Source organism: Clupea harengus, chromosome 23, assembly GCF_900700415.2.
Source record: "Clupea harengus chromosome 23, Ch_v2.0.2, whole genome shotgun sequence".
In the NCBI taxonomy this organism is placed as follows: Eukaryota; Metazoa; Chordata; class Actinopteri; order Clupeiformes; family Clupeidae; genus Clupea; species Clupea harengus.
The window spans coordinates 11,164,766-11,177,410 of record NC_045174.1 but is presented as its reverse complement, the minus strand read 5'-3'; the positions used below and the strand labels follow the sequence as shown (position 1 = coordinate 11,177,410).

General features: G+C 43.6%; 1 protein-coding gene across 4 annotated transcripts in view; it reads left to right on the top strand.

Moving 5' to 3' along the window:
• Positions 1–181: 181 nt before the first annotated feature.
• Positions 182–12,645, top strand: part of mrtfba (myocardin related transcription factor Ba) — a 38,579-nt gene continuing 26,115 nt past the window's right edge. Inside the window, exons 1-3 of one of the 4 annotated variants that reach the window (XM_012838931.3) lie at positions 182–402; positions 8,217–8,320; positions 9,574–9,649. The gene's annotated coding sequence lies outside the window, so the exon portion shown is untranslated. Of the gene's footprint in view, positions 4,123–6,757; positions 8,321–9,573; positions 9,650–12,645 lie in introns of those variants that run through there. The other 3 variants (XM_031560643.2, XM_012838932.3, XM_031560642.2) reach the window with 3 other exon arrangements.

The following is a 12,645-nucleotide window of genomic DNA, read 5'->3' as shown; positions in this document are numbered from 1 at the left end:
GATTGTAGAAATAAAATGTTGAAGCAGCATGAAATGAAAAGTACTCAGTACCACATTATTTGTTGTTTACCTGCATGAATGCATCTTTGACTCCGTAAAGAAAACAAATTGTAGATCAACAAATTGCAATCAACTGAGTTGAATGCTCTAACTCCCATTTGTTTGTAAACTTCTGTACTCACACTTGCGCCCCCCTCAGGTAATCCTGAAAATGAAGTGTCGAGTCAAAGCTCCCGATTGCGTCACTGGGGGCAGACGAACAGCAGCGGCCATTTTATTCCGCGTAAAACTTCAGCACTAAACAAAAAAAGGAAATTGAGTCCTGTTTATGTAATAGTCAAAGGTGGACCATTAAGCCAACGACTACGCTGATGTGGGCATTTACAAACACAAAGGCTAAAGGTAAGGCTGCTCATAGGTGAAAAAAAAAGCTATTTGTTTCATCCGCTTATGCTGTCTAACAGTTTGCTGACATTAGTATGAGACATCCGTCGCTCATGCAGTACTGTATAGTGCATGTAGGATGTGTGGGCTTGCCAGCCAGCTAGCTGCCCAGCTAACATTACAGGGCAGACAATTGTGTCCAGCCTTATTAACGTTCAACAGTTTCTTTGTAAAAAATAGTGTCAGTCATGCCGAGTTTTTCGGTTATCGGCAGAAAAATTGTCATTCCCTAACAGTAAAGGCAACACATGTGACATTCATTTTGGGAAAATACTAAGCCATTAAGATATAACGTTAACTTGGCTAGCAAGCTAGCCATATTCCTAGTTGGCTGGAATGGTTGTTTATCTTTCCAGACTCCCCTGACATTCGAGTATATTACAATACGATTGTCACACAGGACAGTCCCAAATTGTATTCACAAGGGCTAACAGAAGAGCAACCGTGATCGTAGCCTACTTTTATTATTTTTATAACCAAATCTCCTCACTGTGTCCTGTCAATAACAATGTATGGAAATGTCAACCATTGCGGCACTGAGAACTGATTGACACCCAGGGACATTTCTAAGCCAAATTGTTTTGAAAATGCAGACTATTCTATTCTTTGACATGCGGCATCTCTAATCACTTGCCGCATGCCTATCAATATTATCTAGTGTCCCAAAATTATACCTCGTACATTCTGTGAAGGTTATTTGTGGTGTACCGCTATTAGGATCTAGCGTTTATTCGTGAGCTCAAAACTGTCTGCGGTTATAAGCAGGTCTTCCTCTGAAGCTGATGAATGTCATTAGGTGCCTCCTGTGACACCACATCACCTGAAATCAGACATAGATATGAAAGGCGCAACGAAACACAACAATACATCAGTGGTGCAGGGAGAGACTGATGAAAGTGGCACTTTGTAGACAGTACGTGAGTCATTCACAGGTGTGCCAGTTCACCTTACATCCCAGACACCTACTCAGCTGCTGTCTCCAGCTAGATGTTTGTTAAACAAGGACCTTAGCATGTCATGGCAACAGATGTGATAGATGCTGTCTAATCTTGAAAAAGAGTTTGTTTCAAGTGCAATGTTAAATTAATCACACAGCCACAACCTTTTGTGGGGCAGATTACAGAAGAGAGCTGTGGTGGCATTCAATAAAACATGTTTTTCAACAAGCTTTTGTTCCCAAGCAGTGATTTGGGGAGGCATCACATTCCAGTGCTCTGTCCCATGAGATTCAGTGACACATTTCTCAGAAGTGACATCAGCACATGTTGTGGTGGGCCGACTCTCTCAGCTCCTCGGTCTTAACTTGCGGAAGAGAATCGAGGGCTGAATGATTTGGTTATTTTGGCACATATCGGTGTATATGCATATCACCAGCACACCACACGCCTGTTTGTTAATTCTTTCATAACCTGACATCATCCAGCGGTATGCTGCCCCCAGCAAGAATGTTTTCGGTGAGGCCTATTCGTGTTGTTTTTGTGATTGCTTGGTCATGTATGTCATATTTATGCCTTCTGTGATTTGTATGCTTTCATCTGTGCAATGTCCTGTGATTTTAAATGCCGGATAAAGGTCTGTTTGGTTCAGCTATTTCAAACACATCACCATTAATAAGCGTATTACAAACACATTTTTCTTCAGAAGCAATCTAGGGAAACATTTATTTTGGTGTCACTGCCTTGTAAGATTGAGGGGATTTTTCAGCCTTTGCCAGATCTTGATTTTGACTTAACAAGCTAGTTTTGCTTTGATGAGATCATCTCCCAAGTTCTCTCGAAGCGCTCACGGGAACCAAAACAGAGAGCTTGAGGTCAGAAAAGCAGAACCTCTTGCCAGAACCTTGACTCTTGTGGCCGCCTTTTGCATTTCTGTTGAACAGGCTCTCATTAACTCGTTACAAGTGCTTCTTATTTTGGTCGACAGCCTTGGCGCTAATGTGGCGCAGTCTTGATACAGGCGGACTGTTCCGAATTGGCCAGGAAATGCACTCAGCCTGATAGCCCTGGTCTCAAAGGGGAGATGTCGTTGCAGACCAGGGAGAGTGCTGTACTCCTCAACACTGACCAGGATGTGGGTTCAAGGGGTCTTATCTCCGGAAAGAGTGGTCGTTTTTTTTGGGACATTTTGTTCACGTTAGTCGGACAGGAGTCAGCTGTGGCTAGTGCGTTTGAAATTCTCTTGACCACTGGCCCAGTGGCTTCACTTTAAACCTGCCTTCGGGTATCCACATTTAGGATGCAGCTCTGAAATTCAGCCTTTTCACGGCACCTCTTACAATGTACAGTGTTCAATTTCTATTCAAAAATACACAATGTGTGTCGTACATTATAAGTTTATGTACACTGTGACGCCTTGCTTGAGTTTCTGTCTTGTTTGATTGTGTATTCATGTGAGTTAACAACATCCCTTGAGTATGAAAACAAACAGGAGCAGCGTCCAGTCCAGCTCTGTAGTGCAGACAAAGCCTGTGTGTGTTGTGGTGGAGTAGTAGGCTAGTCTCTGTGGGTTACTAGAGGCCCAGTCTGTGATAAAGGGAGGTGTGACTGATTGAGTGAGTATGTGTGTGTGTGTGCGTGTGTGTGTGTGTGTGTGTGTTTTTATAGTCCTCCTGGTTATTCCGACACACTCACTTGTGCCAGCAGGCTATTTTAAGACCAGCGCTGACGCCTCTCTGCTTTGTAGTGTTGAGGAAGAGGAGGCCTGGGCATTCGTGTGTGGGTTTGTTTGTTTGCCGCCGCCGCTGTTTGATATGATCCATTTGGACTGGACCATCTTGTTGATTGAGGATGCAGAGATGCGACTCCCCCAGGTCTTTGCACATGTGTTTCCTGCCTTTAAGCAGACACCGTGGCTTCCTCCTAAAGGTTAAGCCTACCGCCGCTCCGCTTAACTTGAGCTATCGCACAGCATGACATAAACCACACCATATGCCTCTCTCTGAAGACAGAGCTCTGTGTGTGTGTGTGTGTGTGTGTGTGCGTGTGTGTGTGTGTGTGTGTGTTTGTGTGTGTGTGTGTGTGTGTGTTTTGCGTGCACTGGGGCTGGACTGATAACATTGTCCGGAGAAAAAAAATAGCTAATTGATTCAACTCTTGTGCTGACAGCTTTCTGTTAGCCTCAGTGTATAGGGCTGTTTGGTCTGCAACCATCATCAACGCATGCACCGGTTAATATGTAACCGCCACCTTGCTTGGAATGCGAATACATCCATAAAAGGTTAACTCTCAAATCACGGACCTGAACTGTGCTATCGGTCCACACCATTTTGTTTTCTGTTTCAACCCACGCAGGTCCCACCTATATTCAGTTCTGTCCTGTTTGATACACACATGGCAGCAATTGGTCCCTGTTTGTGGCAGAACAAGCCCAGAGACCTGGCAGGTGGCCACGGCCCACTGATAGTTCACAGTGGGGCTTGATGTTTACCAGAGCGTGTTTAGTCATGGTTCAGGTGTAGCCCTGTGCCATCGTGTCCTCAGGAGACGGCACACAAGCGTGGCGAGCTCCGCTTTTTTTTTTTGTGCACTGTGATGTCTGCGAAAGGTGAAAGGGGACGTTGTGTTTTGTTGGTGAATAGAAACAGCTGGAGCCGTGGGCCAGAGCCGTCATTAACCATCATATCTGCTTCATCTGCTCCTCAGGACTTTCCAGGAATGAAAGATTTCATGAAATGAAAAGGTCTGGAGACCAACTTTCTTGTGTTTTAATACATGTTACAAACGAAACAGCAGTTTTATGTCTCTGTTATTTTTCTACTTATGACAAAACAATCAAATGATAGACTAAACCCAGCACTCTCTGAGAAGTGCAAGTCTGAATTGTAATGATTGAACACCTTTATATTAGGGATGGGCATTCGATTCAATTGTCTTAATCGATCGTCGGGAGAATTAACGATCGATTTTCGATTAATCATTAATATTTATATATAAAAATTCACTATTTATAGGCTATTTTAAAATGCGGTGAAAATTGAAAAAACACAGTGTGTTTCCTCATTGAGATCTTTATTACAAGATGAACAACTCTTGTGGCAGTTAAACTTACAAGATGGACAACTCTTGTGGCAGTTAAACGGGATCCGTTCAATGGTTACACTTGAAAATATGCGCTGCTGTACTCTTAAGCAGCGGAGCCGACAGCTAGAAGCCGGTGCTCATAAACACAACTGACCCTCGTTTTTTTTCTCTCTCTAACTAATTAATCTCACATTTTGAAATTCATTAATCTAGATTCATTGCGATTAAAAGTTTGTTTTTCTTCTGACTAAATCTTATAAATTAACGAGTGATAACTTCAGACAGCGTGTATTTTAGACCCTGTTGTTTAATTGTATTTTTTCCATGCTCTCGCGCCGTCATACAAGGAATGTATGCGAGACACAATGGTGTCTTGGTATGGTATTTTCCTAGAGAAGTCGTGGAGTGAACCTGGGACTGCTTTCTGTCGGGTGCTTTGCATTAAGGTGATAACTTAAAGACGAGCTGCTTCTGTGATAGCTACATTCAGCTTGACAAATGCTACATACAACTTTAGTTCTGTCGATTGTTCCGTCATTTTGCCTCTTAAACAGAAACTTTCCGCCCAACAATCCCTCAGCACTCTCCATCTTCCACTACCGTGTCGGTCTCTCCTATCTAACTGACTTCAGACACGTGGCGGTTTCGTGCCATGGGTCAACGCACACCGGAAGTAAACAACGTTGTGTTAACCGCGTTAAAATATTTTATTGCATTAATCTCGGCCACAATAATCTCATAGAATAGCGCATTAACTTTGACAGGCCTAAAATAAAGAAATTACAAGCACATTACGCAACAGAACATGCATTAGTTTTATCGATGAAAAAATAATGTCATCAAGGAAATTCTTAATGATCAATTAATCGATCGTCAATTAATTATGCCCATCCCTACTTTATATTAAAATGGCTTGAGACATACAGTGGGGAAAATAAGTATTTGAACCCCTGCCGATTTCGCAAGTTTGGCCACTTGCAAAGAAATGTGTGATCTATAATTGTAATGGTAGGTGTATTTTAACAGTGAGAAATAGAATATCAACAAACAAATCCAGAAAACTGCATTTTATAACATTTATGACTTTATTTGTATTTGATGCAGAAAATAAGTATTTGAACCCCCAAGCAAACAGCAAGAATTCTGGCTCCCAATGACCAGTTATGTGCCCAAGAAGCACACAGATTAGTCCTCATTAGGCCTAACAAGGTACACCTGATCTCAACTGGTGACGTGTATAAAAGAAACCTGTCCAAAGAATCATACTTCACACCTTCAACCTCACCACCCTAGGCAAGACCAAAGAGTTGACCAAGGACATCAGAGATAAGATTGTAGACCTGCACAAGGCTGGAATGGGTTACAAAACCATCGGCAAGCAGCTTGGTGAGAAGCAGACAACTATTGGTGCGTTTATTCGTTAATGGAAGCAACACCAAACAACTGTCAATCGCTCTAGGTCTGGGGCTCCATGCAAGATATCCCCTCGTGCGGTATCGGTGATCATCCGAAAGGTGCAGAATAACCCCAGAACTACACAGGGGGAGCTTGTGAATGATCTCAAGGCAGCTGGGACCACAGTCACCAAGAAAACCATTGGCAACACACTACGCCGTAATGGTTTGAAGTACTGCAGCACTCGCAAGGTCCCCCTGCTCAAGGAAGCACATGTACAGGGCCGTCTGAAGTTTGCCAATGAACACTTAAATGATTCTAAGGAGGATTGGGAGACAGGATGTGGTCTGATGAGACCAAAATCAAGCTCTTTAGCATCAACTCGACTTGCCGCGTTTGGAGGGGGAAGAATGCTGAATATGACACCATCCCCACCGTCAAGCATGGAGGTGGAAACATTATGCTTTGGGGCTGTTTCTCTGCCGAGGGTACAGGACGACTCCACTGCATCGAGGGGACTATGGATGGGGCCATGTAACGTGGAATATTGGGCTTGAACCTCATTCCCTCATTCCCTCCCATTGAAAACGCAACCTTAAGGATTTGGAGAGGATCTGCAAAGAGGAGTGGACCAAAATCCTTCCTGAGATGTGTGTAAACCTGGTGACCAACTACAAGAAAAGTCTGACGTCTGTGCTTGCCAACAAGGGTTATTCCACCAAGTACTAAGTCATGTTTTGCTAGGGGTTCAAATATTTATTTTCTGCATCAAATGCAAATTAAGTCATAAATGTTATAAAATGCAGTTTTCTGGATTTTTTTGTTGATATTCTGTTTCTCACTGTTAAAATACACCTACTATTACAGTTATAGATCACACCTTTCTTTGCAAGTGGTCAAACTTGCGAAATCGGCAGGGGTTCAAATACTTATTTTCCCCACTGTAGGTGTGTGTAAGATAAGATGTGTCTGCAGTTGCATGTGTTCCAACCTGCAGACACCAGAATTCTGGTGGTTTTCCTGTAAAATTTTGCTCCATAATAGTGCTTTAAATAAACGGATGGGTAATAGCCTATTCAGGCTATTTTGTTGGCACTAGCCATAGATTTATGAAATATGCAGACCAACAACATCATATACAGTAGACTATATCACAGTGTTCTACCTCATCATTGATTAAAAAGAATGCAGATGAGAGTTAGGAGTTTGTGAGATGGCAATGAGTAATAGTGCTGTAATATAATGACTATTAAGACTATATAATATAAAGACTAGAAATGTGTGGTATCAATGGCCATTCATTGAGTAAGAGAGACACTTGGACAAAATGTATGTTACTAGGGACAAAAACGGTCCATTATTGAGTTAGAATGCTATCACCGGCAACCGCAAAATGGCTATACAATGGAATCCTACGGAGCAAGCACAAACGCTTGTTTTAGCCACTGAGAGGCTCGTAAATGTTATTATATGGGTCTGACAACATGGAAAGGATCCCTACAGGATCCCTAGTAAAATTTTTGACCCAAAAAGCTCTGAAAATAGGGCCCAGGTTGAAAAATCCCAAAGTTTCCCTTTCCCTTTTTTGGTTGTTACTAATTTCTGCAACATATAGTAGGATACTGTATATTTTCAAAATAAAGTCTTGCATAGTCATGTCAGCTCCAAAAAATATTAAAACAAGACTTTCCTTCAAGTGTTATGCTCAAAAATAAATCTAACTAATCTAAAAAGATTGAACACTACTCAAAGTGAAAACTCACAACTCCTAGAAAACTAACAAAAAAGGACTCGTGATGCCTAATCATATGACTAATATGCCTTGTTTACAATTTATTTATTATTATTTATTATTGGACACATTTCACCCCCTATGCTGATAAACCCATCAATGTGAATGATCAGAACTCAATTAACTTTGTCTATTTCCTTGGCTAATATCTAAAAACTGGCTAGTGGCTTCGACCAAAAACTGAACCTGCCTCTGTATGGCTAATACTGTCTTCAGCACTTTGGTCAACGTGAGTTGTTTTTAAATGTGCTTTATAAATACATTTTACTTTGACTTTAATAAGCACCACTTCTTACCACTAACTTCATGAGTTTTCCAGGTTCATTCAGGACATGTCAGGAAGTCAATGTGCATATGTGACGCAGACGTGTTAGACTCTGGTAGCCTAGGTGTCAAAGAGCTTTTTTGCAAGCTTGATACATTTTGAAAACCTAGAAAGATTTTGTCAGGCTAGCTGTAGCAGACATGGGTAAGGCTTAGCATGTTAAATAGATTAGCTCACTGTAGCCTACCTTATCATTTGTTGTTTGACAGAATTTTGTGTGATGTTGATGTGTGATTTTCAGGCACCTGTGAAACTTTCGACAGCCGGGGAAATGGTAGCCTAGAAGTGTGTTTACTTCTCTTGGGAGTGATGACAGGGGTGACTTGCTGCACAACTTACCTACCGGTATGTTACCACTGAAGTATTTCAGAAACGATGATTCTAGCTAAAAAACGAATGCCAATATCAATATAGGACGTTTTACAACGCGGCACCCCTATGTGCACTTGTCCTTCAAGCAAGTTAACGTGATTTAACCTGTTCTGGACAATCAGACAAGCGCTAAGTTAGAACTGTGTCACGTCATGATGTTAGTAGGCAAATATCAGCTTGCTGAAGGAAATGTGTCCTCCTGGGGGATGGTCGCAACTGCCGAAATGGTCGTAAATTTAAAAGTTTAGGGGCCCTGTCTATCATTCTGTCATTCATAGTGGCAGTGGAAAACAGAAGGGTGAGAAAATACGCCTTCCGTCTCAGATGACGCAGGATATCGAAACGATCACCGAGGTTATCACTTTCCATTACAACACAAAGAATGTTCTCCAGTTATGCAGTGTTTTAAACCATCACTCTTCACTCTTGTCAGCACCTTCCTGATGCATTTGTAATGAGGAACCTTGACTGCTCTTCTACATGATAACATGTTGATCCTCACAGATATGCTTTATCACTCCTCCGTGTGCTGCCTACTCATTATGATAATTTTAGTTATTACCAAAACAGTGTCGGAGAATTCTTGGCCAGCATTACACTATGTCACTGGGCTTTGTCATTAAATTAGCAAACCCAGCAGGGGCAGTATAAATTCTGTCTGGAGTGAGACTGTGAACCTTTCAACAGGAGTGCATTCTAAAACTGGTTAAGTTAATTAAAAGGTTGCCCATCAATATTTAATTGCCTATTCAGAAGGATGGCCCCGAGCTGTGCATAGCCCCTTGCCATTAGGGCTCTGGGTCGCGTTCAGAAAGCCTCGCCAGCCTCTGAAGGAGCCCGAGATGCTATCGGCCCCTGCTCACCTTTGACAAAACACGACTCTTCTCATCGCGCATCTGCAGCCTCTGTCGCCAGAGAAACCGCACTCGGTTGCCATAGCAACCCCTTTAAGCCTTTCATGACACTCACACTCTCTCACACACACACACACACACACACACACACACACACACACTCACAAGTAGCGCTTCGATGTCTGCTCTTGAGAGCCGCACCATTTCGATTCCCCACATCACTCCTGCTGCACAGGTACACGTCTGCCACAAGTTTATCTGAGTTCACCCTCTTCATTGCCTCGGGCGAATGCTGTACTGCACTGTGCACGAAAGAACAGGCTCGTTTTCATTTTCATCCTAATTGAAATTCCTCCCTCTTTCTCTCCACAGGTTGGTCTCCATGGCTTAAAGAGTGAATACAAAGTCTTATCACCCTCCGTCTCTTCTTCCACTTCCCAGCATTAAGGTAAGCAAGTTGTTTGTCGATGATGTCAGTGGGGAAACATTTCTGATCACAGACTGACAGTACAACAGGGCCTACTCGCTCAAGAAGAGTAATCTGAAGGAAAATTGTATTTTTTTTTGTGTGTAAGCTGATAAGCTCAACAAAATGAAGTTGAATTATGCCTCTATCCATGTTGTTGTAACATTTTATGAGGAGAGAAGTATAAACGGTGACGTCTTTAGTAATAGAGTATTGAACAGGATGTCAGTGGAATTCAGGACGATAAAAGGTGAACGCCTAAGAGATGCTCTCTCGGGAAGGTTCCTTACCCCTGCAGTTAGCCAGGTATCATGCCAGCTCAAGCTTTCATCTTCTGCTCTCTAGGCGGCTTTACTACAGAGTCTTAATTTAGACCAGTGTCGCTGCCAATTCATTCACATCTAGACCGAAGTTGAATCCGGCTGAATGTTGGGGATGGAATGAGAGGCCATCAGCTGCTGTCCTGACACATTGTAGTATGCAGTCGTGAGGTTGCGCCGCAAGCTGTGAAGTTTCCCTGACGTGTTCTCACGCCAGCGGACACATCCTCTCGTCCATATTGCAAGTCTTTAATAGCTCACCAGTTGGTAGCTTTGTCCTACTTTTGACTTAGTCAGCACAGTTGTGTGGGGGAAGAACGTTTGTAAAATCCAGAAAAGAAAAGCTTATCAAAGAGATTGCCATCCACTTGTCATTGTACTCGGCCAAGTGAACTTGAAGGAAGGATATTAAACCTTCAAATGACAACAAACTATTAGCCGGAATCACAGGAATGAAATCCCCTGAAATGAAACCAAAAAGAGCCACACAGTGCAGGAGCTCTAGTGTGCTTTTATAGGCCTAGTCCTGAGACCAGAAACCAGCCAGGCGCTCCAGCTGAAGAGCGGACTGCACTGATATCGGCTCGTGTCTGTATGTTGATTGCCATAAGAGCGGCTGTATTTGTCTAACTTTGGGCTCTTTTTGAAGAGCGTGGTGTGTGAGAGCGGTGCTTGGAACAGCAGCGGCCTGGAGATGAAGTGGGCTTTAATTTAATTTCTGCCATGTTTTGACTGGCTCCTCATGTCATCTGCTCCTCATGGCTCTGAGTACTGCTGGATTGATAGCAGTTAGCCTTTGGCTGTATCCTAACCCCTGTGTTTTTCCCCCCTCCGCTCCGTGACGAGGGCAGGAGTTTCTCATAATAAAAATATTATGCCCTTTGGGTCTTGAGGCGTTTGGGTCTTTGGCTGTCCTGATATAAAGTGATTAAAAATATCACAGTGTTGGGTATTTGTTTAGTTATGGATGTGTAATCATGACCGTTATGGTTTTGAGGCCACGGCTATCTTGTTAGCGTGTTGAATTCCGCTAGAGGCCTAGATTCCTGGAACCTTATTAAATTAGTGCACTGTGCTCTAAAATATCAGTGTTATACCTCAGATTTGTGTTGACAGTTGGAGATAAGCTGTGTGTCACACATCCCTTTTTAGATTATTAATATTTGACCACTTTCCTGTCAGAGGGGATCCTGCTGTACAGTCGACAAATAACGATAGTGGTGAGTGTTGGCGCGTGTTGGGCCATTGGTCCTCCTGTTGGAGCGGATATGAAACCGATACCGGAGTGGAGTGGCGGACTGGATTTTGAAGTGAACCCAGGCGGGCACACACAGGATCCTGCCTCGGGAGCGCTTGCACAAGTTTATTTGTGGAGGTGGCAGCTGTGTCTCTTAGCAACTGCGATTGTCAAGGACAAGTAATGGAGTCGCATTCTCAGTAACGTGTGTGTGTGTGTGTGTGTGTGTGTGTGTGTGTGTGTGTGTGTGTGTGTGTGTGTGTGTGTGTGTGTGTGTGTGTGTGTTTGTGATAGCTGGGCATGCAGCCCTACACATATAAACAAACAAGAAGGCAGCCCCAGACCAGGAGTTGTGCTGGCAACAACAGTGAGAGATGATCGTGCCCTCAGTGCCCTCAGCTCTGCAGAACAACTGTTTTGAGAATAGCACTTTATCTAAACACGAATGGAATGGAATTAACCTGATGCTAAAGGCACCCACATACACAAGCACAGGGACCATCAGTCAACTCTAGGCACAGACAAACCTCCGAACAGCGGAGTGAAGAAGATGACTCCTGTTATTTTCATTCCGTGGCGTCGCCTCGTGTTTTGTTTTCACTGCCTCTCCCGTGCAGGTCGGCGCGACCGCAGCTCGTAATTATTGTCGATGCAACGAGTTTCCGTCTGTCGACATATCCTTGTTTCACGTCCCGATTACGTTAGTGACCACAGCATTTTTTGTAGCGTAGTTCTTTTTCAGCCCCAATGCATATTTCACGTTTGAATCCCAACCTCCCCCTTTGCCTTCCCAGGCTCTGTAGAGTTCCTGGAAGCTCAGCTGACTGTCGCAAGGGCCTGGTGGAGTGGGTGGTTAGTCTGAGAACATCTGGAGTCCTCGGCGAGCAGCTCTGTGTTATTTTTATAGCCCAGGAAATTTATGATTACAATTAAAAGTGTGTCCGTGGATGTGCTTGTATATGTGATGGAAAGGGAGGCAGGGTGTGTGTGTGTGTGTGTGTGTGTGTGTGTGTGTGTGTGTGTGTGTGTGTGTGTGTGTGTGTGTGTGTGTGTGTGTGTGTGTGTGTGTGTGTGTGATAGCGAGAGAAAGAAATGGAAAAGGAGGCTATTTGTGTGTGTACACTTAGGGGGGTGGGGTCAAGATTCCCTTTGAAGGTTGAACCTTGTGGCTCCCCTAAAGATGGAGGAAATGGCTAGTGGTGTTGCCCATCCCGAGGGAGGCGGGAGCCCACTGAGTCCTGGAGACTGCAGGACAGGCAGGGGGAAGGAGCGATGATAAAAGAGAGAGCTTGGCAGTAGGTTTGGCCCAGAGTCTGAGCAGTTTCATCCAACACACACAAAAGCACAAATCCCCACAGACACATACACACACGTATTTAAGCACAAACCCCCCCCCCACACACACACACACACACACACAC